The 20,767-nt window shown below is 34.8% G+C and overlaps 2 pseudogenes across 2 annotated transcripts; one reads left to right on the top strand and one right to left on the bottom strand.

The window, feature by feature from the left end:
* Nucleotides 1-10,420: 10,420 nt before the first annotated feature.
* Nucleotides 10,421-13,838, bottom strand: LOC143549520 (uncharacterized; annotated as a pseudogene). Its single transcript, XR_013138149.1, has 4 exons — nt 13,471-13,838; nt 11,057-11,231; nt 10,707-10,983; nt 10,421-10,634 (listed from the first exon to the last, which is right to left on the bottom strand). The product of XR_013138149.1 is annotated as an uncharacterized LOC143549520 (transcript).
* A 4,929-nt stretch (nt 13,839-18,767) lies between these two features.
* LOC143549542 (cystinosin homolog) lies at nt 18,768-20,479 on the top strand (annotated as a pseudogene). Its single transcript, XR_013138152.1, has 5 exons — nt 18,768-18,857; nt 19,463-19,587; nt 19,653-19,813; nt 19,894-19,943; nt 20,347-20,479. The product of XR_013138152.1 is annotated as a cystinosin homolog (transcript).
* Nucleotides 20,480-20,767: the final 288 nt, after the last annotated feature.

Here is a 20,767-nt window from a genome sequence, read left to right as displayed (position 1 = left end):
CTAGACATGCTGGGTGATTTAAAGCTTTTTTTCAAACCCTCTTTATTTATATATATGATAATAAAAAATCTAAATGGTGTCAATACGTTGTATTAAAAATTAAAAGGAATAATTTATAAGCATTTATGTGGGGTTGGATTAATGTAATAACTTTTGTTTTCGAGATTAACAAGCATTAGTAACAATGAAGTGATATGTAACTTGAAATAAGGCATGGATTGACTAATAGTTTAATAGTTTAAAGTTTCCTAAAGCTAATATTAACTATTGGACATCAAGAACACAACTACACAACCTGACAAACCTAGTGATTATTGTTTGATAAAGAACATATTGGATTTTACATAAAAAATGGCGGGTAACTGCCAACCTATAACCGTTGCAACGGTTAAGAATGTGCCTGTTAATAGTCATTATAATGATTTATGCGTTAACAGGTTCTAAATGTGTTACCCAACATTATTGTATTATCTACATATACACTACAAAGATAGATTCTTTAGTGGAAATAATTGTCGTTGCCCGTGCCCCTAGATGACGCCGCTATTGTGTCGCCACTAACTACTGCCTAGACCTTTGCGGCTAATTCCTACCTCGGAGATTTCGCTAGAAAACCTTTCACAGACAGATTTCCAAATTTTCTTAAGCAACAAAAACAAAATTAATTTGCACGAGAGTTTAAACATGAAAATGAAACTAAACACCATTAATTTCTCATTAAATATGTCAAAAATTATACAAAATTTCCGCAAACACGAGATGTACAGGAGCTCTAGCTAAACAAACACCATCCACAAGTTTTACAATATACACGAGATAGAAACTAGCGTTGCCACCGTAGTTGCAAGTGCACAGGAGCTGGAGCCGAAGTTGCCGCCTAGTTGCAGTTGCGCCCCAGCGTTAGCCGGTTGCTGGTGGAAGAAGCTCAAACGATGGTGGCCAAGGTGGGCGTGTTTATTTGGTGGAGGGGTGTGTTTGTTTGGAACGACGCGAATTTAAGATGGTGGCTATTAGAACATGAGCTTATCGGCGGTAAGGAACATTTGCAATGGAGCACACATATCAGACTAATTTTACTGGCGACGTTAGGCATTAGTGGCGACAGACTTGGTTGTCACTGTAATGCCTGTCGTCACCGCTATTTGGCATCTCCACACAAGTTGGATATCTTGGAGTGATAATACATAAATTCATAAATACAAATAAAGTAACCCTAATAATACTTTTTATAATAATCTAGCTACTACATTCCCCTAAACATGATTAGGGTTTAGGAGAATTCTTCAACAAGCTATGGTCTGCCTCATCCACGGTCGTTGCGGCCCGTGTGAAGTCATACTTGCATATATTGAATAAGCGTTTAGCCGCATTCCAACCACCATCTAGGTATAACGCAAAATTTGATTGATCTTGTGCATCATATATTCCTAGTGCATCTTGAATTCTTCTTGACTTTCCAACTATAGCTTGATTATCCTTCACTGTTGCCAACTTGTTTCGACAATCCCTTATAGCAATCATAGTTCCATAAATCCACTCGATCACACCCAGATAATTCGCATAAGTTCTTTTACCAACATATCTTCATACTCCAAGGCTAAGATCTTTGGCAATAATTGTTAGATTATATTCATTTACCCGTCGCATTCCACCCTCTCTTTTCACAGTAATATATAGATCAAACATGTCCACTTTCTTATTTTTATAAAACATTGTGGGAATGAGTTTAGATAATTGATGTAGATGTTGTGCTCTAATAAAAAACAAGTATTTATATCACTTAAATACCTATAACTAGTACGGGTAAGTAAGTAAGGTCGTCTTCACAGGGAATCAGCGGAAAGTGCAAGTTTGTCTCATGACTTATTAATTAAGAAACTAGGCGGACAAACGATCTTAGCGGTTTAAATGATTTAATTGTTAAAACACGATTACTCTTTGACTATAAAACAGTATTAGAAAAATAACTAATCTCCAGGGTTCAAATTGTGAAACAAGTTGGACAAGTAATTAAACCTATTCGAAAATCTCTTTGTTTAAATAAATAACAAAAAGACTAAATATTTGGCTCTGTTGATTATTAGAACTTTAAATAAATGATTGGCACAACTGAATAATGATCCGATTGATTATCAGTTTTAAGTTTTGATGAATGAAATCAACGCTATAGTTAATGATAAACGTGCCAATGATGATAAGAACTCAATTCTAAATGTTGATGACCTCAAATCAATTAACTGATAAAATCTTAAGCATTGAATTATTAAAAACTGTCTAAGCACACAAACAAATGTAAAGATTCAACTAACCGAATGATGAACCAAATATAAAGTTAAGGTTTAAAATACCGAAAATCCAAAATACAACTCCACCCTACGCCTTAAGATGGTCACGGAAGCTTTAGCCTAGCATATGCATCTTGAAGATCTTGATTCTTGGTTGGAATGATGAGAACGTAGATGATTGTGGTAATTGGTAGGTGTTAGGATAGTGTGTGACGGCTCCAAAATCGCCTCAAGATGATAAAATATGAAGGATAATTGAACTTGGGGTTTTCTTGGCTTAATATGGAAGAGAAAAAATAAAAAAATTCGGAATTCCCGTTAGACCAGGCCGTAAACTATGGCCTGGCCGCCGTCGCCTATGAGTTACAACTTCTGCCTTATGGTCACCAAACCATCAGCCAGGGCTGTAAGCTAAGATCTGGAACCCGTAGCATACTGCTGCTACAGTATCAGACTGTATTATTTTATTTTCTTTAATCTTGTTCACCATTTGGAACCCCTAGTTGCATTCCTCCATCCATAACTTGATATCTTGCCTTCCTAAGTACTCCAAGTTAGTTCTTTTAAGCTCCACGCACCTACAAACATAAAACCACTCGAAGTACTCGTGTTCGATACATATAAACAATTAAAGCACACAATATCAAACACTTAAAATACGTTCTTTCACTCACACATCAATAATTTCAAGTAAAAATAAAAAACCAATCCAAAATATTTAGAAACTTAACCCTTATTTGATCTTTATATTTGTGAAGATCATCGATACTTTCGATCAGATCAATAGAGTCATGCAATCATCAAAACTACTAAATTCAACTGCATCAATTATTTAATGCAACCAATCTTGTGTCTTTAATGCCGATTTATGAATGGACAATTCGTGAAAATAAGAATCAAGATATGAATTCTTAAGACCCTTACATTCGCTATCACTTCGCAAAGCAATCTTGTTTTCTGATAATACGTCCGAGTATGTTTCAAGAATTCATTCATGATTTCCTTATCATCCTCAAACATCGGACTAATTTCGCGTTTGTTTCCCTCAAAATTATTTTGAAAACCATGCATTCTTGTCCAGTCTTGGTATATTTTTGTCAAAGTATGGAAATATAGAATGCACTTTGGATTTTTCACAACTTACCATTTAAACCCAGCATCCGTTTGCCCCAACCAGCGAATAAATATGATTTCATGTTTCTCTGTGCGTGTTTCAAACCTAAAAGATTTCTTAATCTTGTCAAATTGAGGACAAGATGATTACAACAATGAGTATTACATACCACATTTTGGGCCATAACCCTTGATATGTTCCAGACGTTATATATTCATCGGCATGATCTGTAATAGATGATTAGTCTTGAATTCTCATGTTAATTGCTTAACAAATGAACAGCGTTGCCTCGTCTTGTTCCTTGAGTTTGCATTGTTTGATCAAAAGTCCATCATCTTGGTACTTGTGTGAGAGTGAAATAAATTCGTGAAATGTATATGGCTTTGATACTAGTTTATTGAATATAAAGAACACAACTACACAAACACATTGATGATTTGAATGATAAAAAGAACATATTGGATTGATTAAACTTATTAGACTAGTCTTGGTGATTAGCACCGATTACATAATAGGGTATATATACATAAAAATGGCGGGTAACTGCCAACCTATAACCACTGCAACGGTTAAGAATGTGTCGGTTAACGGTCATCAAAATAATTAATGTGTTAACGCTGTAAATGTGTTACCCGACATTATTGTTTTATCTAACCTGTAATACATAAATTCATAAATACAAATATATCCTAATAATGTTTATAAAAATCTAATATTAACAACACTCTCAAACCCGTTCATAAAAAATATTAACACTTATGTAAGACTCGGTATGATTAATCTCATGTCACCTTGAAAAATGTACTTGTGATTTATCAAATCAACCAATAATTAAAATTTGGCGTCAATGCGATCTATTGCTTAGATGTTAGAGGACAACTATTGTCGTTGCAATAAGATAAAGGCTAGGACGATTAAGGTGAAAGACATGAACGTGGAAAACTATGTGAATGCGCACCCGCCTACGTAAATGGACTCATTTCATGTCGCGAGAAGTTAATATATAATTTTCTTTTTAATTCTTGGTTTTGAGTACTCTTATAGACGCATTAATTCCAAGTATATGTAGCAGTTATATTCACTAATTATTTAAAGCTTTAGAGATGTTTTTTAAAATCAACTGATTAGTAAAATCTAGAAATGTGTAAGCTTACCATTTTTATGCTAACATGAAAAGTTTATACTTATAATAACTAATTATGCATCTTTGGATGGTAAGATGAACACATAGCATGCTAAGTAACTATTAACTAATAGGATAACTATAAATTAGTTGTGTTAATCTAGCATTTCTAAGGATGCTATTGACTAATTTTTCTTTGTGTAATTCATAAGCGAGTCCCGTCTTCATTATATTATACTTACTATTTGCCATAATACACATTATAGGTTTTCAATGATCATATATCACATAGATGTCACGTACAATATTTTATCACCTAGTTTACATATTTTTTATATTGTTCATTCCGGGGATATATATTGATTATTGATACTTGTTGCAGTTCTTTCTTGCGGGGATATGCAAGTATGGGTCATCCTGCATATATGATCATCGCTTACTGCTGCCTTCACTTAATTTCTCGCTGCATTTCAACGCCCTGGGAGTTCCAAAACGATGGGTAACTTACTGCTTCATATGTCTTTTTGAAATACAACTTATTATTCTTCTAACCACAATCAAAGTCGAAGAACAAACATTGTAAACATATGATTACTAGATTCATGGACGTATTAAATTCTATTAATTGTCTTCTTAACCAGGGAAAGCCAGATTGCTTTTTCTACATGCGTAACGGACATTGTGGTTATGGAACAGCCAGTAGGTATCACCACCCTGAGCCTGTATTGTATTATCCTTATCAAGGGTATGGTTCATATGTTGGTGGTGAAGTTCAGTATCAAAATGGATACACAAGAATTGATAATGGCTGGAATCAACAACGCGTATCCATAATCATCAGGGAGCCGGCAGTTACTCTCAATGACATTGGTCTGCCATTGAGACCAGTATGTTTCTAAATCCTTTTTGGCTTTTCAAATTTGATTTGCATGTGGTCCTGCTTTCTTTATTTCATGTGTATCAATCAGGGCCAGCTCAACGTCCTCAGAGGCCTTAAACTAACTAAAATGTTGAGGCCATTTTCTTTTCTTTTCTTTATGCGTATAACGCTAGAGAGTATACAAGAATTACATAATATGAATTATATATAGTGATAATAGATATGAAGCAATCCTCCTTGGCTTATGGCCTATCAATTTATTACTATTCTAAAAGAATTTTACTTTCAAAATCTCATAAATTCATAATGCATAACTCCTATTTAAGATGGAGATCCTATAAAACTGGAGGCCTAAAGTCATGGCCTCGTTTAGCTTACCACGAGACGGCCCTGACATCTATCCCAAAATCATTATAGTTTGCATATAAAATACAGAAAAGTTAACATAGGGTGCGTGTATGTTTCTTTGTGTCACAGGAGAAAGGTCTATGCCGGAACTATGAAAGCAGCGGTGGTTGCAGATATGGGCGTGGATGTAAGTTTCATCATCCTATGAAGCAATGTTAAAGACGAACAGTATCATCGACAGCCAGGAATCAAATAATTTCGAGAATAAGTTTTAAGTTCTATTGTAGAGCTTTTGTTACAACTATTAATGTGGATTATGTTTGTGATGGATCATGGTTGTCGTTTATTTTAAGTAAAAACAAATGGATATTATGATTTATGGAATTATGGATTATGATTGTGAATCTATTGATATTGATGTCATTTTTAGATTTTTATTTTATATTTTCAATAGGGTGTGTATGTCAAAGAGTAACGTGGTACTAAAACAGGTGATCGAGATTATGAATTTCCAGTTGGAAGAACTCGACCGACGATGTTTTAAGTTGAAGATCAAAGATGGTTGCTTGTTGTTCGTCCTCCATTAACCCCCCGTGTTTATAACCCTAATTATTTCTTGATTAATCAAATTTTTTTAAATGATGTAAAACATTCGAAGATACAATATTACACGCTCTACACAAATGCATAAAAGATTGTTGTCGGGCGAACCAGACACTCGAATAGGTAGCTCCGCCAATGTATGTTTAGATATAGGACTAGCTATAAGAAACCAACGTAACAAAATCACTACAATAGGATTTAAACTAATTTTCGATAGTACTTGTTCTATTCTTGGTTTTTGAGGGCGTGTTTTTTGTCATATGAGCAATCCGGCTTTTGCTAGTAATGCAGAAAAATGATTTGCATTGCCTTTTTAAGTCTAACAAAATTAGTAGAATTTACTACGTCCACGAATCTAGAAATCATATGTTTAAATATACTTGTTTATTAAAGAGTGTATGTGTGTATTCGTTCGTTTTACATTATGTGTTCTTCCGTTGTGATTCCGGTGAAGAGAAGTAAAATATTTTACAAAAAGACACAAGGACGGAGTTACATTTTTGAGTTTAAATTAACTGGTTTATTTATTTTAGAGACGAGTTCATCAATTATGTGTTTGAGTATTATTAGGATTTAGAGTTTGAGTAGGAAATAAGTTATGGCAACTTAGCAAGTATAAATAATAGATGGTGTATGTCATTGTTTCTCGGTGAGTTCTTGTTTACGGGATTGATATATTAGTAAGAATCCTTGTGGGTTACCACAAAGTATTGTGGTCAGGGGCAAAGCTTCCTTAAGGCCTTGGTGGCCCCGGCCCCCTGTTATTTTGCATAGTAGTGTAAATTGACTCTTTTTTCGTCCAAAAATTTGTATACATAGTGTAAATTTACCCATTTTTGACCGAGAATTCGAGCCCGGATCCCTCGTTTGTAATTTTTTTAATACATTTTGAGCCCCCCCCCCTACTCATCCAAGCTTCGCCACTGATTGTGTTGCCATCTCTAATAATTTTCAAAGGTAACTCTGATTGCAAGTTCGCCATATGGTTGCAAATATGATCATCCAACGGAAAGTTCTCAAATGATAAAAACTACTTCCCCAACAACCAAGAACGGACTAATCAAGAACTATCCGAAAGTCCTATTGTAGCGCTTTTGTTATGACGGTTTCTTACAACAAATTTCATATCTAATTGATAGATTTTATCATAAGTACTATCTATACTAGTGGTCATTAATTCTAGTTGAAACCAAGTTGAGGTCTCCTTCCGATCATATGGATGTGTTGATTTTAAAAATTCGTGTTTATGATGATGTCTACCGCTTTTCGTATATGTTGAACTTTCATTATATGTTTTGAGACTAATAGACCAATGTATATCTTGATATTTTGTCAGTTTAGCCGTTTTGTTTTACAAGTTTTGCGGGTTTACAAGCTTGCCGGTTTATATATTTACAATATTTCGTGTTAAGAAGATCGTGAGTTTATGAGCTTTACAAGTTTATATGTTTACACGTTCACATATTGCCAAGTTTAGTTATTCAAATTCCTCTGGTATATTGGTTTTTATTAATACAACTTGTCGTCTTTTGGTCACCACCGGTCCCAACTAACGAATTGATTGCTGACGATCCCAACTTTTAACGTATTTGTTCCTAACGGTCCACGACTAACAGAATCCTAACGTCGTTAGTTTCAGGTCACCGGAAAAACATTTTTGCCCGGAAAACTCACATTTTTTCCCCAAAACTCAACAGTTTCGTCCTGAACATCTTGGAAACTTTGTTTCGGACCTTTAGGAATCTTTTTCTAGTAAAAGCTCCAATTATTGAGGTCGCTGGAAACCCTAGAACCATCAGAATCGGTTGATGGTGCTCAAGTGGTGGTTGTTGGTTGGCGGTGAGGCAATTGGTGGTGGTGGTGGCAGCGGTGTTCAGGTGATGTTTTTCCGGCAAAAAATTGACTTTTTGGCAAAAATGTTTTTCCGACGACCTGAAACTAACGGCGTTACGATTTTATTAGTCGCGGACCATTAGGAACAAATACGTTTAAAGTTGGGACCGTTAACAGTCAATTCATTAGTTGGGGAGTTGAGACCGGCAGTGACTAAAAAACAATAGTTAAAACTAATAAAAACCAATATACCTATTTTTATACTTTTCAATTGGACTCGATACCCAAGCATACAGATACCAACACCGTTACTGGCATTGCTTTTCAATATCGTATTACTGTTACGATAGCGCTATGATATTTTTATGACATTGTTCTAACATTGTCACCAACACTGTTAACTAAGGTTAGTTCAATGGGTATTTTTCATATGCTGCATACTGCTCTATTCCTAACTTCATGTTTCTGATTTCGATTCTACTATCGCTGTTTTGCTATCCGCTCATAAGGCAATATACCTAGACGCACTTCATTACTTTCTTATACGCAATGTTATCAAGGCTACACAAGAGGGTTGCGAAGAGTATTAGGGAAAGCGATAATGCTTTAAATGTAACGGTAAGTCATTAAGACAATGTATATATTTCAAATACTTACGTGTTAAATAGTTATAATATGACTTCGGTAAAGGCATCTCCAGTGGAAGTATTGAAAACACAAACAATTGATGTCTCTTTGAAGGTGGAGCCAACAACCACATTTATTTATAATATTTATTTATAATGCATGTCCAGAATTTCAATGGAACCTTTTTTTTACTTAAAGGTATTATTTTTTTTAATAGATAAAACCTATAATCTATCATGTGTGTATATGTATACACACCTTCGTTCACATATATCACACAAATAAATAATCCCTAGCTCCACTTTCTCTTTACCAGTTTAACATTCATTTGCACGAACAATGAGCTCGAGCGACGAAGAAACAATGCATTCTTCTCCTTCACATGGTCGCATACAACTCGAGTAACGAAGAAAACATTCAATCACCTCCACCCACGAGAAGGTATGTGAGACGATAAGAAAACATCATAGCCTAGTTTAGTTATTATTTATGTTCAAGTACGTTTTTTAGATGTGTTTTTTAAAAATGTTGTATGTTTTAAGTTTAATTTTAAAGTGTTGTTTTTTCTAGTAATTATTTTGTTATTATTTAACGTATTTAATATATAGGTAATATAAATTAATTTAGATTAAATAAAGGGAAAAGTATGTGATGAGGTGGCAGTTTGAAACACAAGTGGGTAAATAGCCACTAGAGAAGAAATAAATGTTTTTGTAGGTTGGTTTGAAATCTGATGTGACATGCTAAGTTGCAGTTTGAAACAAAAACCAGTGTTGTGCGTTGGAGATGCTCTATTAATAACGCGTCAGCATATCTAGATTGTGATGTTACAATGCATAAAATGATAACATTTTGATGGTCTCTCAAATTGGAATCATGGTGTTGGCATTGTGACTTTGATAAAGATATGTGTTCTTCCAGAAATAGACATCATCAATGTATGACTACTACACTTAGGATTATACTAAAGACAAGTGGGATAGTTATGGGCAATCATGTCATTTGAGTTTATATAGATTCTTAACACTCCTAACTCTCAACTGCAAATCCAACCAAAACATTTTATACACTCCACGCCACCAACACTCGAACCTTTCCATCAAATCTACGCTAAATCCGTCCTCAAGAAAACCATGAAGTTGTCACTATTAGCATCGGTATGGTTCTTGGTATGTTTTCAAGTTGGCGCAATAACGGATTCACCAATTCTTATCAACCTTCAACAAATCCAACCCTTAGACTACATTCTTGTCACAGGTGACGCTTAAATTTCGAAACTTGTTATATGCAGTATTCATTAAATCATCAAAATGGTTTTCGTGGTTTTCGTAGGATGCAGCGGTGACTGCGATATATCTTGTTGCTACTGTGACATCAAGAAACAACCACCTATTTGCATACAATGTTGTGAGGATGAGGATGAAGAACCTTAAACTGCGGTTTAGCGTCTAACAAAAAAACCAAAAGTTTCTGAATATTCATGTTTTCAACAAGAAGCTATTCATTGTGTTGATTATTCTTAAAACATAACACATACAGAAGATATAATCTACTAAGCAAAACTGTAAAAGATTGAACTTTAACAGTGATACGATTGTTTACCTCTTATTAGTCGATGCTTAGTATTAACTTAACACCTATGAAGAAACGATAATGGCATAACAACATTGATAAAGCCGAGCCAAGGGCAAAATCGGAAATTTACACGCCACTTCAAAACTTTTTTGTAAGTCCAAGAAAAACCGCAGCAGATGACATTTGCACTTTAAGGTCTGCAACATCAAGATCGTGACCGCCTTCTACCAGACCCCACTTTTCCACCTGAAAAAGATTTTTAATAAAAATAAAATCAGATTATGTTTTATCTCTAACAGGTCTAAATGAAACACAAACCTGCATATCTTCTTCGAGTCTAATTAATTCAATCGCTTCCTCAATTTGAAGTCTCCCGCGAAATAATGCAATTGAAATTACTAACGAGTGTGATGCAGATGCAAGTGCATCAATGGCTGCAAGTTCGTTATCATTCGTCTTCTTAAGAACGTTTTCAATGGCAGTTACAAGGCCGTCTTCTTGCTTCCCGCCGAAAAACTGGAATATACAACCGGTTTAAAGCCAAACTCTGATTCTACCCATTTAAGCAGAGGATCAATCTTCTTCACTTGCAGTTCTACAAATTCAAATATTCCATGAGTTAAAATTAAAAAACTTTGAGTTTATCGTTTATGTAATGTGCTGCATACCGTGGACGCCACTTGTCAAAACATTATCATCAGGGGCGCGACAAAAGACCAAATCTTGATTAAACCTTGACATTAAATTATCAATAATCTTTGGTCGAGTGAGAGGAACTCTCTCCAAAGCAGTACATGCAAGTTTCATTAGAGGCATTGTAAATGGCCGGATTCCGTCTGAAAGCTACAATTAACAAAAAGATCAACTAATTGGAAATTGAGCTATCATCTGAACTTGCAAAGAGCTAGCATTTTAAGGTTTAGTGAGTGACTTTTAACTTAGAGTAAGGTTTTGGATCTAACTATCGCTCGTATGTGTATGATAATCGCAAGATTTAGAGTAAGCAGGCGATTTTACAGGTGTAATTCATGAAATACAACAATCAAGCAAAAATATGATCATTTAACGTCATAGAATGATAAATATAGTAATCAATTTGGGAGAGGATCTAGTTATAGCCTATGCTGTCAAAAGCCCATCGGGCGAGGCGAGGCACAGGGAAAGCGCCTTGCTGCCATCCAGGCGACCCGGCAACCTCTGGGTAAGATTCCAACCAGATTTTGATCGGATTCTGGCCAATTGCTGAGTATTTTGGTAAAATTCTACAAATTCCAGGCAAATTGCTGGCATTGGCTCACTTGTTGACGAAGGGCTTTAACCATAGTAAACTATCCCTATATAAGCCTAAAACTAAAACCCCCAAAAATCATATGTTTATCATAAACAAGCCGAGCCAAGTCCGAGCTCGACTAGGCTCGAGCTCGACTCGTTTTGACTTACGAGAGCTCCAGCTTAGCTTGTGAGTTGTTTTTTTCAAACCCAGGCCTAGCTCGTTTATTATTTATTAATTGATCTATATACTTTTTAGTTCTGTTTATATATTTTGAGAAAGAACCTTAAGTGGGCCTAAGCTTGGCTCAAGTAGTACCTTAAATGAGCCAAAGCTCGGCTGTGTAATGTGAAATTATCACATAGAAGTCTAAAAGAGAAAAAACATATAAATACACAATACTCATTAAGGCTCGACAAGCCTAAACAAGCTCCCCACGCAATGGTTGAACTCAAGCTCGATAACTAAACAAGCTTTATTTGAGGCTCGAGCTCGAAAAGTTCAGCTCGTTTGGAGTCTATCGATCGGAGCCCAAGTAGCTCGCAAACGGCTCGGTTATAATCGCGAGATGTAAAGTAAGAAGGGGATTTTACAAGTATAATTCATGAAATACAAAATTAATCAAGCAAAATTAAAATCATTCAACAACAGAGGATAATAAACTACGTAATCAATTCAATAGATGATCTAATTAGGCTCATATGTGCATGATAATCACAAGATTTGAAGTTTAAAGTAAGCAGAGGATTTTGTCATTTTATAGGCGTAAGTCATGAAATACAACAACAATAAAGCAAAATTAAGTAATTGATTAAATTATATACAATTTTAGTTATTTGATATATTTTGAGAGAAACCTTAAACAAGCCTAAGCTCCGCTGGAGCTCGTATAGTACCTTAAACGAGCCAATGCTCGGCTTGACCTCGGCTTTGTAGTTTAAAACTATTACATAAAAATCAAAAGAGAGAACACTTAGACAATACACAAGGCTTGTTAAGGCTCGACGAGCCTAAACAAGCTCCCAATGAACGCTCAAGCGCAGTCTGTTAACTAAACGAGCTTCATAAGGAAAATTAAGATCATTCAACAACAGATAATAATAATAATAATAATAATAGTTTCAGTAATCAAACAATTTAAGAGTTGATCTGATTAGGAGTCCTATGTGCATTCTAAATTTGAATTAAGCAAAATTAAGTAAAATTGAGTAATGAAATTAAGTAAACGAGCTCCCCATGCAAGGCTCAAGCTCAGGTTGTTAACTAAACGAGCTTCATTCGAGCTTAAAAAAGCTCAGCTCATTTCGAGCTGTTTATCAATCCGATTGTGTCATTATACAACAATCAAGCAAAATTAAGATCAGTCAACACCAGATAATAATAATAATAATAATAATAATAATAATAATAATAATAATAAAGAAATGATATAATTAGGGCTCTTATGTGCATTCTAAGGCTATATTTAAATTAAGCAAAACTAAGAAAAATTAAGTAATAAAATTAGGAGAAACCTTAAACAAGCCTAAGCTCGGCTGGAGCTTGTGTAGTACCTTAAACGAGCCAAAGCTCGGCTCAAGCTCATTTCGAGCTGTTTATCAATCCGATTGTCATTATACATCATTAATCAAGCAAAATTAAGATCATTTAACAACAGATAATAATAATAATAAGAATAAGAAGAAGAAGAAGAAGAAGAAGAAGAAGAAATGATGTAATTAGGGCTCTTATGTGCATTCTAAGGCTATATAATTAAATATACCAAAACTAAATAAAATGAAGCAATAAAACTAGGAGAAACGTGAACTGAACCTGATAGTCCCACTCGGCCGCAATCGCCTTGGCGAGAGGGAGAGTCGGACACTTAAGAGGCCTTTTGGAAGGCGTTTTAAGCGTCCGGTAATCAAGCATGACGGACCAGCCGAGTCCGTCGTCGGCAGGTCTAGTGGTGACTTGCTTATAGAACCTCTTGCCGACTATGGATCCAGTCATGAAGGACATAGGCGTGGTGACTGACGTGGACGGTGCAGGCTTGCGTGCCTTGATGTATATGTCATCATCGGAAGAGAAGGTGAAGGAGGATGAGGTGGCGGTGGCGGTGGAAGATAAGGATCGGATGATTGAATAGTTAGGGTTTAAGGAATTGAGGGTTTTCCTGAGAATAGGAGTCGCCATTGATCTACAAGATGGAAGAATCCAAGAAGTAATTAATCAGTTTTAGCCAGTGTCAGGTAGGATAATTCCAATTATGAAACCAGAAGTAAAACAAATAATTATATAATGTATAAAAGAAAAAAGTGTATTACATCTACGCTTATGTCTATACAATGTGTACATAAATTGATTTTATTTATATCACAAAATAATTTTTTTAAATGAACTTAATAAAAAAAATGTCCGTGCAAAATCATACCCGAGAGTGCTTCTCTCTATTGAAAACTTCATTCTCGGTGTCATATATGTATAATTGAAAGAATTTTGGTTATGAACTAATTTCAAAAATAAGACTTCTCATACGATGGTAGTTCTAACCATTCAGCCTAAATACAAAAAAGGCATTACCTTTATTGATATATTTATCAATTTACAACCCATCAAAGGAAAGTAGGATATTAAATTGTAGCAATGGATATTCTTCAAGAACTATGTTTTTCTGAGCTACATCATAAAAAAGAGTTTGATAATTTTCAAAGGGCTTCTCGACTTTGTCATAATGCCAACATAAAAAATAACATGTTAACTCATTCAATTTTGTGAATATTTTGTTTTATTTGAGCATAGTTTTGCATGGCATACTTCCCATACAGCATTCTGATCACCATTGAATGAAAAATTAATGTTGACATAAATATTTCAAATTTGATAAAAGTTAGAAGCATTGATAAGCATGGGGGTGACATGTCGAAAGTGTTCGCAATCTTTTCTTAAATTTTAATAGTTGAGGGAAAAATAGTCAATTTGCCAAATCCCGAACCTTTTAATTATTTCAAAAAATGCCCTTAAAAATAAACTTGAAACTCGAATCAACACTTTGAACCCATAACAAATTTGACGATTAATCTATTTTGCATTCTCAAACTTTTAAAAATGATCAAAATTTTCATTTTTGACCCGTAACAAATTTTGACCTAAATGTAGTTAACTTGTGCCAAACAATATATTTATCAACTTTTGACCCATAAAATCAATTTAACTTCCACAAAAAACCCGAAACAATTTTCATTTAAGAAACATGATTTGTTGTTGATTTTTGGAATTCACCAAGTATTTTGAAATATATAGTAAAATAATATGTTACTATTTATATTTATAAAACTATATAAATGTTATATAAATATAGTGTAAAAGGAAAGTGAATAATTATTGATTTATTACATATATTAGGGTATATTAGTTTTGTAGGGAAAAAAATTATAAGAATTAACCAAAACATGACAAGTGTCACATTTATTTTACTTTATTATAATAGGTAGATAGTTTTTATAGTAGAATGGTTAAAAGTTTAAAAGTAACTTTAGGGGGTAAAAAGGGTTAGGCTAAACATACCCGTCTCTGCTATCTCGGTGTTGCAAAAAACCTGACTAGGCATCGATTAATCCCTGACTAATCGCTAGTCCTCACTTCACGGATTAATTTTGGGCTAGTCGGCCAATTAATCGATCAAGATTTGAAAATCAGGATTAATCGGAGATAATCGGCTTTTTCTGATGAGGTTCTGGCCAGAATCAGCAGTTTCCGGCGAGATTCCGACCAAAATCAGCGGTTTCCGGCGAGATTCCTGCAAAAATCAACGGTTTCCAGCGAGATTCCAGCCAATTTCTGGCCAAAATGTGTTTGTGTGTGTATAAAACTGAAAATTGCATATAAAAATGTGTGCATTTATATATAAAACTGAAAATTATAAATTAAAGTCAGGTCCGATTAATCTCGATTAATCCTGATTAATCGGTAGTCCCCACCCAACAACCTGACTAGCGATTTTTACAACATTGGCCTCTCTTACTTTGTCATGCCCCCTCATTTGAATTTTCAACTCATTTAACAAATTTATTTGATATATTACTCCTCCCTAACATTATTTTTATATTAAAATATGAGTTATCACATAACATTATATTTTTTATTCTCAACAAAATTTGTATAACTTATTACGTAAATACGATATCTTTTTTATTAACATATTATATGAAATTTCTTTACAAAAATTAATGCAAACTATCTCTAAAAACGATTTAAAAAAAAACACCATCTAAAAAAATAAACAATTACATAAAAAAACCTTATTTTTAAATAATAAAATAAGAAAAATTATGTTTTTTGTTATTTTAAAAAATATAAAAAAATCTTTAAAAAATGTGTTTTTAAAAATAAAAATAATAAAATATAACAAAATGACAAAAAAAAAAGGCAACAACAAAGGTTTGGATTGTATTAATGTAAAACTTGAGGGAACTTATATGTTTAGTAAAAATGAAGAGGAGGGGGGGTTATATTTAGCAACACCAGGGTAAAAATAAACCATAGCCCACAAGTCCCAGAATCGGAACCTGCCACTTATAAGAGTGGCTTCCGGCCAAACGTAGTGCATGGAGGGTGAGCCCTCCCCCCCCCCCCCCCCAATTCCATTAGTTCTCAGCTCAAATGGTCTCATCCTCAAAATTTTGGGGGCTTTTTGCATCTCCATGTCACCCATTACACTTGGTCTTATGGACTTATCGGTGTGTACAGTTCGGTTCAATTTGGTTAGGTTAATAGCCTCAATCAAATTAACCAAATGGATTTCGGTTAATTTTTTGGTTTTTCGTTTGGTTAATAACCAAAACTAAATCTGGACTAAAAAAATTAGTTATAAATACATGAAATTATGGAATAGTGCACGACCATGTAGACTTCACCGGTGTCAGGCCCGTTTCATAATGCCATAACACATGCCTAATAGCAAATGGTTTATTTTTATAATGGTTTGGTTTGGTATCTGTTTACCATGGTTTTTTATATATAATTGATCGCATCACATGTTTAATCATAGAGGTCGCCTTTTTTTCCCAAGACTCTAACAAGCGTGCAACCTCCACCTTTGTTTTTCTTTTTTTGTTGCGAATTGATCAGAGTTAGTGGCGACACATCGCTTAGGTTTTGTGGACGCTAGAATGAATATGGAAAGTGAGCATTGGTTCTACTGCTCGAAACAATAGTGAGAGTCGGGTTGTGGTGGTCGAAGAAAGTAGGCACGAGGTGTAGATAAGCAATAGTGGATATCGAATTACGGTGTTCAAAGTTGGTTTGGGTGGTGGTATGAATCTATGCAATGATTTTCACGATTTTTTATTGTTGTTAACTAGTTGGTTCCCGATAACTTAGAGATGGCAAAAAGATATAATGTGATGGAGAAGGTTTTAAAATAATAAGGGTATTTTATTCATTTCATAAAAATTTAGTACATAAAACTTTATATATGCATTTCAATTACTACTTGCGTTACGTTTGAGTGAATAGTAAGTATTAAATTTATAAATTTAGCAATTAAAACCAAACAATAACATGACTCGTACACGGTACACTCATACCATATTCCTTCAATGACACGACTCTAATGTGCATACCTGCACACACGTCTTCTGATTTCTTAAATACGTTATTTCAAAATGTTAGCAACTCCAAAACAAATTATTTGCTAACCCTTTTATAACAATTTTAAAACGTTACTTTAATAAGATACGTTTAAATACCACTGAAATCATACCAGATTCCTTATATATTATACCACGCATACCATATTCCTTATATTTCTTCAATCGTTTGTATATACGGACGCGTCACCTGATTTCTTAAACACGCCATTTCAAAGTGTTAGTAATTCCATAAGTAAATTATTCGCTGACCCTTTTATAACAAAATCATTTATCACAATTTTAAAAACATTACTTTAAATACAATACGTTTAGATACCACCAAATCAATCATATCATACCATGTCATTTTATAATATATTTGTAGTTTTGTACCATATTATAATACATCTATTACATTACATTACATTACAATTTAATTTCCATTGCATTATTTTCTTTCACATTTACTACAAGATATACATCCACCTCAACCAACTTAATTCCCAACACAAAATTGACCAGGTTCATAATTTATAATTAACATAACATGCTAATATATACCTATTAAATTAAAACAAAACTACGTTAAATAAAAATAAAACATATTATTACAAAATATAAAATAGCAAAATATTAAAAACAAAACCTAAATAAACCCATAACAATGACCGTAAACCGCCACAGATGAAAAATTATATATTCATAAGAATTTAAAATATGAATAGAAGTAACCCGTAAAACACATAGATAAAATCAATTATATTATATTACATCATAATATTTTATTTTATTTTACATTTACTAAATATGTACATCCACCCCAGGCAACTTACTCCCAACAGAAACTTGGCCAGGTTCATAAAATATTAAAATTGGCGCTAAACGACATCACTTACCACTTGTGCTCCCATTATGATATATAGTGCACATAAATACCAAGACATCCTGATATTTTGATCAACAGTTCAAGTTGGTAGTACATCATGGGTTCATGGAACTCAACCGCGCTCGAGGCGCTAGGGAATGTCTTCGGATGGATCGCCTTTTGCGCCTGGTTGATCAGCTTCTATCCGCAAGTCATTTTGAACTTCAAGCGAAAAAGGTAACCATTATTATTATTATTCATCGTACTCAGAATACCCCACCAATAGCAAAGTTGTTATTATTATTATTATTATTCATTAAACATGAGTTGATTTTAAATTTTGACGCCGAATTGGCGAATTGCAGCGTCGTGGGGCTGAATTTTGATTTCGTTGTGTTGAATTTGACGAAGCATTCATCGTATCTCATATACAATGCATCCGTGTTCTTTAGCTCTACGGTTCAACAACGGTATCATAAAAATACGGATCCGATCAGGTTCTATTTGTTTCTTTAGTTAGTTATTCGTACAGGTAGTTTTGTAACTATGTAAATAGTTTGTTAAAGTTCGTTAAAGTTTGTTAGAGTTAGTTAGGAAGTTGTCTGCATATTAATATATATTATCAATGGCAGATGATACCAGTAGCTGCTAATGATGTTGCTTTCTCTACTCACGCGGTTTTTCTAACTGCGTTTACGTTGTTCCAGATTGCCATTTATGAAGTAAGTATAATATAACCATCATGGTTAATATAGTTAATATAGGCGTAGGATCTTTATACACTATCATGGATCTTCAAACATCATTTTCCCCTATATGGGACGTATAGGGCTATACGGGCCGTATAGGACCTGAGTTATGTCAGTTTGTATCAGGCTCTATACGAGCAGTTGAAGACCTATACGACTCGCATAGGGCTATATAGGCAGTATAGGCTAAAAAAACTGTTTTTCCCCCTTCGTACACTTGTCAGTCATGCGTGGCCTATACGGCCCGTATAGCCCTATACGCAGTGGCGAGGCTTGGACGAGTTTGTCGGTGGGGAGGGGGGGGGGGACTCAAAATGTGTTAAAATTTTCATAAATGCAGGGGGGTGGACTCAAATTTTAAGTCGAAAAAGGGTAAATTTACACTACGTATAAAAATTTTCGGACGAAAACAGGTAAATTTACACCACTGCGCAAAAAACAGGGGGCCCGGGCCCTAACTAAACTTCGCTGTCGTATAGGCATGTACAGTCAGCATGGGGTGGTGTATGAATATCACATCCCTTAATATATTATTATGCTCTAGATGAAGATTAATTGATTATTTTATTACATTGCAGCGTGGAAATCAAAGGGTCACGAAAATTACGATGGCTATAGTTTTAGCAGCGTGGTCGGCTGTTGCAATTTGTGTTTTTATAGCCATACCAAAGCATTGGTGGTTATGGCTCGTTTCGTGCTTTAGGTAATATTCAACTCCAAATTGTTAGTTACGAGAATATGAATTATAATGACATGGTATATTTACAGCATGTTGCAGGTTTGCATGACCATTATCAAGTATATACCGCAGGTTATTATGAACTTTAAAAGGAAGAGCACAACTGGATTCAGCATTGGTAACATATTGCTTGATTTGCTCGGTGGGTTGACCAATTATGGTCAAATGGCGGTCCAATCTATCGACCAACGTATGTTATGTTTTTGATCAACTTTTATTTTATGTTGGTATGAATTATGAACTAAGATTCTGTTTCGACGTGTTGTGTAGATTCGGGGGTGAATTTCTACGGAAATATTGGCAAGACATTGCTTTCTTTGGTATGTATCATGTACTTCAAACATATTATATCATGTTACCATTTGAAAATGACAAAAATAAGTACATCAGGCAATGTATAGTGGGGCTACAAATAAGGGCAATTTTTGGGGTAAACATCGCCTCCCCCCCCCCTCCCCTACAAAAGGGGCGAAATATTTTTTTGGGGAGAGGGGGCGACAACTGCATGTCGCTGCCTTTTGTTTGGAAAATATTGTTATTTTATTTTATGTGCGTGCAATACACACACACACACATATATATATACTGGGCTACAAAACCATTGCACCACTAAAACAAAAATTCCCTCCTCACTGGCTGCCACATGTCAAAAATCGCCCCATTTTGTAACCCCTCCGCTACACATAGCCTCATAAAGTGTGTCTATTAATTCTATGTTTGCAGGCGTCTATCTTATTCGACTTGGTGTTTATCGTGCAACATTATTTTGCTATATCCTGCGAAGAAAAGCGAGAAGTCTCCAAGTCCTGATCTAGTAAACCATGAATCAGTTGTTATATCATCACATCATGTTTAACATCATTTTGTCAGTGAATCTTCTATGATTAGTATGAAGAGGTAGGTCCCAGCAGAGCCCAGTTGGACCCGCAGGACTCACCTTGAAGAGAGACGTCTGCGCGGAAACCAACTGGATCCGCAGGACCCACCATGCTCAGAGACGTGACGTCCTTACGCGCAGTACGCAAGCTGTTCCCGCAGGAAATGCCTCCCAATGGTGAAGTACTCCGCCTGTTCCCGCAGCTGCGGATACAAGCCATCAGGGAAGGCCACCCGCGCAGCAAGGCTACACGCACAAGGCACTTAG

This window comes from Bidens hawaiensis, unplaced genomic scaffold (genome assembly GCF_021521415.1).
Source record: "Bidens hawaiensis isolate Kalapana, Puna unplaced genomic scaffold, B.hawaiensis_p1.1 tig00015640_1, whole genome shotgun sequence".
Taxonomy (NCBI): Eukaryota; Viridiplantae; Streptophyta; class Magnoliopsida; order Asterales; family Asteraceae; genus Bidens; species Bidens hawaiensis.
The sequence above is the reverse complement of the archived record's forward strand: the minus strand, read 5'-3'. Positions and strand labels throughout refer to the sequence as shown.